Below are 6,033 nucleotides of genomic sequence, written 5' to 3' on the forward strand. Positions count from 1 at the left end.
GCCAAGGGGGTATAGTTGGGACCCCAGAGCCTGCGGCAGGGGGCTCTCCAGGTGGGCAAGGCTGTGCCCAGGAGATGCAGCCTTTGGAACTGCAAGGCAGAGACCAGCTGGATGAAGACCCCTCCAGGGCACATGCCAGCGTAAGCAGGACCCATTAGAGAGCAGCACACCTCCATCCCAGTGCCCAAGAAGAAGCCACCCAGAGAGTAGATGCTGGCCCTGAGCAAGGACAGGATGCCCCCAAAGTGGCTGAGCCTATTCTGGAGCGCCCGAGAGCATCCTGGCACTGCCTTGAATCAGCAACATCCAGGTTTTTGTTGCTTGATGGCAGGAACTCAAACTAGTGATTAAATTGGGCCCTAGAGAAAGAGACCTTCTTGTTTGCTTGCAGCTGTGAAGTTTGGACTGGGAAATTTGTATTCACGGTATAAACTATTTATATTCAGCTACTGGGGTGGTTTGAAACTCATCCACTCCTCATCCAGCCAGTGTTTAGCCAGTGCCCATGTCAGGCACTTTTCTCAATCAGTTCACCCAAGTCGCGTCTCTCCTCGCTTCTTGCCCTTAGTACTTCTCACTAGCCCTCTCCATGTCACACCAGTCTTGAATCATACTGGCTGAGACTAGAGTCTTTTCTGTGTAGCACGCTCCATGACGGAAGCTTTATGAGCTTCATTGCATTGTTGAATCCTTACTATGATAGTCTGGGATCACTGAAGCAGGCGCATTTTACAGAAATCGGCAAAAGAGAGGAGAGGTGGTTCACCCAAGGTCACAGAGTTAGTAGCTGTGGACCCTGGATTCAAACCCAGTTTGGCTGAGAAACTGGGAAACGGATCTCTGTGCCACATCACCACATTATTGTAGGTGCTCAAGAAATATTTGAGAAATGCCCAAGTTAGCCTCCCTGTCCTTACCTCTCCAAGAATAGGGCTGTCCGGAACCTCTGCCTGGCCTCAGTCACCAGCTTCTCAGAAAGACAAGACTTTTATAACCTGAGCTCTGAAATTCGGGTGGAAAGGAGCAGGGCAGGAAGTCCAGCCTCCTGGCGGGGTTTGCGCTCAGCGGAGCCCTTCAGTGGAGGGAGAGGTCCTCTTGGCACCAGACTGTTAGGGGCTTCTGACTAAAACTGGTAAGGCCAGTCACTGGGGTCCCAGAATCAGGCTCTAGTCCTGGGTCAGCAGACCCCAAGGAGGAAATGTGTGGGGGCCTGTGGTTTGGGGGGTGGGCCCTTTCCCTTAGAAGCCACTTCAGAGCTGTGGAGCCTGGGGCAGAGCCTCCAGCTGAGCCTCCAGCTCTCAGAAGGGACCCAAGGAGGCTGCTATTGCAGGGTGCAGAGGTCACAGAACCCAAGGGAGCAAAGATGGATGTTGGAGTATGTGTGGAGGAGAGCAGGTGAGGGGTGGAGGCAAGCGTGGGAAGGGCCCAGTGACCACCCGTGGCCGCTCCCCATGCCCTTTCCATATATGTCACCCATGCCACGCCTCTGCAGCCAAACAGGTCTGGGTTCAATTCCCCACTGTCACTCAGTAGCTGTGTAAGTGTGGGCCAGTTACTTTCCCTCCTGAGCCTCACTTTTCATGTCTGCAAAATGGGAATAATAAATCTATCTATGTCTTTTGGGTATTGTGAAGAGTCAGTAGGGCAAGTCATGAGGCTGTCAGAGCCTGGCACATAGGAAGGGTTCCCCAAAAGTTGCTTAGTTAATAATTAATTAATTAATTTTTGGCTGTCCTGGGTCTTCATTGAGACTTACGGGCTTCTCTTATTCCAGAGAAGAGGCTCTAGAGTGCATGGGCTCAGTAGTTGCGGTGCACGGACTTAGTTGCCCTGTGGCATGTGGGATCTTAGTTCCTCACCCAGAGATCGAACCCACTTCCCCTGCATTGGAAGGCGGATTCTTAATCACTGGACCACCAGGGAAGTCCCCAAAGTTGCTTATTTTAGTTTTGATTTTCAGTTCAGTTCAGTTCAGTTCAGTCACTCAGTCGTGTCTGACTCTTTGCGACCCCATGAATCGCAGCACACCAGGCCTCCCTGTCCATCACCAACTCCCAGAGTTCACTCAGACTCATGTCCATTGAGTCAGTGATGCCATCCAGCCATTTCATCCTTTGTTGTCCCCTTCTCCTCCTGTCCCCAATCCCTCCCAGCATCAGAGTCTTTTCCAATGAGTCAACTCTTTGCATGAGTTGGCCAAAGTACTGGAGTTTCAACTTCAGCATCATTCCCTCCAAAGAAATCCCAGGGCTGATCTTCAGAATGGACTGGTTGGATCTCCTTGCAATCCAAGGGACTCTCAAGAGTCTTCTCCAACACCATCTCCAACACCACAGTTCAAAAGCATCAATTCTTTGGCGCTCAGCCTTCTTCACAGTCCAACTCTCACATCCATACATGACCACTGGAAAAACCATAGCCTTGACTAGATGGACCTTTGTTGGCAAAGTAATGTCTCTGCTTTTGAATATGCTATCTAGGTTGGTCATAATTTTTCTTCCAAAGAGTAAGCATCTTTTAATTTCATGGCTGCAGTTACCATCTGCAGTGATTTTGGAGCCCCCCAAAATAAAGTCTGATACTGTTACCACTGTTTCCCCATCTATTTCCCATGAAGTGATGGGACTAGATGCCATGATCTTAGTTTTCTGAATGTTGAGTTTTAAGCCAATTTTTTCACTCTCTACTTTCACTTTTATCAGGAGGCTTTTTAGTTCCTCTTCACTTTCTGCCATAAGAGTGGTGTCATCTGTATATCTGAGGTTATTGATATCTCTCCCAGCAATCTTGATTCCAGCTTGTGCTTCCTCCAGTCCAGCGTTTCTCATGATGTACTCTGCATAGAAGTTAAATAATTTTGATTTTACAGATGAGAAAATGGAGACCCAGAGAGTCTAAGTATTCTACTCATACACACACACAGCATGTATGTGACAAAACTGGGATTTGAAATCAAGGCTCAGAGAGGAAACTGGCTACCCAGTGAAAGGGAAATTCAATGTTACTATGTACGCAGCTCCAAGACCTTGAGTCCTCATTTCCAACCAAACTGCTCTGTGAAGGTCCTCTCTTGTGGGTACTGGTAACACATGGTAAATGCGTGTAACTGGCTGTGTCAACATCCCCCAGCCAGCACAGCCATCCCAATGATGGGCAGGACTCACCTCTAGGAGGGTTTTAGATTTTTCCATAGAGTTCTCCTTGTGGATAATTCCTTTCCCTTTCACCATCAGAGATGCAGTCAGGGCAGGTGTTGAACTCCATTCTTGAGCTGGAGGCATGGGGCAGAGGGGCTGGGGTGGAAGGGCTGGTTCTAGAAGGCAGCAGCTGCACAGAAATGCTAGGATAATGTTGTTAGCTAGTGTCAAAACTAATGGCTAACGTTAATATGGTTGGGGACAATATTTCAGATGGGATGCACTTTTCCTAGGATCTCGTAAAATCATGGACTGTTTTCCTGGAAGATGCTTCAGGAGCTGGGAGGTCCTCCTTATTTCTGTTGATTACTGTCAGTTGCCATCAGCCTGCCTCTGGCAGAAAGAGGCTCTGGGGTGAACTTCTCCATCTGAGCCACCGAGGGCTGGTGCAGGATGTTGGTAGAAGTGCAGAGACCGCACAAGGTCTCCCTTCCCTTCCAATATCTGCCTCCTCTAAATAGAATAGGAGGGAATATTTTGGCTGAAGTGCCATGGATTCTGTTTACCTTATTGACTAGTCTCTGCTAAGAGATGGGAGATTTCCTGAGTGTCTCCTCCATGAAAAGGAAGCTCTGGGAAGAGCTTGTACACAGAGAGGTAAAAGACATCTTTACCCTTGTTTCTGAGCCTCAGTCTATTCATCTGTAAAATGGGAACGTTAACCCACAGAAAGTGTTTAGCCCTGTGCTGGGAACTGAGTAACTCTAAGGGAACAGAGGCTATTAGTTGTCCTGTTATTTTGAGGAACAAGAAAACTGGGTCATTGTCCTGCTGTGGATTCAGATGGGAGGCTGGGGTAAGTGCGTAAGGCTTGGGTGCCCACCATTTCAATGACTTTGTGGGCACTTGAATTCTCATCTGTAAGACAAATACAATGATTGCTTTGAGGCAGGAAAGTTACCGAGACATCACTTGGTGTTTGTTGTTTGCTGCTAAGGCTCAGAAGGAAGCCAAGGACTTTTCCCTCCCCCAGTCCAAGAAGGGGCTGAAATCTTGGAGCTTCGGATCTGGGGCTCCTGCCTTGGAGGTGTACAGATGCTGCTTGTGCTTTGGGGTGCAAATTGAAAGGGGATTGGACAGAAGACCACCTCTCTTCTTCTTTATGGGGGCCAGAGACCCTGCAGAGTGATGAGGGAGCAGAGAGTAGAGTGAGGCAGTATGGTGTGATGGTTAGGGGCTGCTTGGTAGTCAGGCTGAGCCGTCAGAGCCTCAATGTCCTCACTTGTCAGGTCGGAGTGCCATAGGCTGTAGAGAAGGCTGTGGAAGTGAAGGTCTGTAAGATGCTTGCTCCTGCAGAACAAATGTTCATCTTGGTTTGGGTTCCCCAGAAGCAGAGCTTGAGACCAGGATTGAGAGCGGGTAGTTGATTTGGGAGGTGGTGCCAGGAGACATTGGTAGAAGAGGGGGAAAGTGAGGCAGGGAGGGAGACAGCCCCTAAAAGTGTGTATCAAGCAAGCGACCCGTGGACACCTGGGGCTCAGTCCCTCTGGGGTGCCACAGGAGCCAGTGTGGAGAGGTTCCCTGCTCCCACGGGGTAAGAGGAGGGTTACTTATCCACCGAACTCCAGGAAGCCAAGGGATCGTGGGTGGTCAGGACCTGGGAGCCACGGCCATGGCTGTTTTGGACAAGTGCCCCAGTGTGGCCAGAAGTCTGTGCCGTTCATCTCTGACACAGGATCTTGAGGGCAGGGTGGCCATCTATTCATCAGGACCAGATGTTACCAAAGACCAGAGGTCAGCCCCATCCTCCAGGCTCCGTGGAAACCTCACAACTGAACCTTGTAGGACCCTAGGGAGACAGAGGAGCCCCACCCTAGACAGGATGGAGATGGACTGTTTCATCTGCCTTGTGAATGGGGGCTCAAAATCCCAGATTTAACATGACTTAGAAAAATAATGGAATGTGGTGTGTAGGATGTGGACCTCAAAGCATGGCTGGGGGTCAAGAGTGCGTGGGGAACTGAGGCATAATGGGGCCTGGTACTCAGAATTGCCCAGTGAGTGTTCACTGACCCCGGTGTTAGCACCCTGTGTGGGCCTAGCCATGTCCTGTTGGAGAAACTCCTTTCTGGCTGCCGTTCCACGTTTTGAGGTGTTCTTATAGCTGTTTTTACTGTGAAGTTGGGTAGCGTCTTTTCCTGAAACACCCGCCCGCCCCTTCCTGCCAGGCCCCCATGGGACATGAGCTCTGTGTGCCGGGATGGGCCTGAAGGCTGGAGAACAGAGGACTTATTATCCTTCCCCAACCTACTGACATCAGGGGAGCCAGGGAGGCAATGGCAGTCATGCACCATCTCAGCTGGAAGGGACTTCAGTGATAAGACCCAACATCCTGGAGCTCAGGTAACAAGAATGACAATGATATCACCAAGGATGACATTGTTGGAGCACTTCCCATGTGCCAGGAACCATTTTCTTTCATTTCATTCTCGCCACAGCTTTCCAAGGTAGGGACTACAAGTCTCTCCATTTTACAGAGAAGGAAACTGAGGCCGAGAGAAGGGGAGCCACATCCCAGGGTCAAACAACCATCGAGGGGTCCAGATCAGAGCTCAAAGTCTGCCTCCAAGAGTCACACTGTTCAGTGAGCCCTCGACCCACCACATCACCAAGCTCAACTCAACGTGTGTCCCCGCCAGAGAGGTTATCCTACCGTTGGTGGTCTAGAAACTGACATGGAAGGCAAGAGGTGGCAACTGGCTTTCTCATTCCTGAAGCTCAGGGAGGTGGTCAAAATCTTGGACCTTGTCCACATGTATTTTGATGTCAGCTAGACATGGCTTGGACGTGGCCCTGATGACTCAGATGTGCTCGAACATGACCTAGATGTGGCTTG

The sequence above is a fragment of the Oryx dammah genome, unplaced genomic scaffold (assembly GCF_014754425.2).
Source record: "Oryx dammah isolate SB20612 unplaced genomic scaffold, SCBI_Odam_1.1 HiC_scaffold_10, whole genome shotgun sequence".
Lineage (NCBI taxonomy): Eukaryota > Metazoa > Chordata > Mammalia > Artiodactyla > Bovidae > Oryx > Oryx dammah.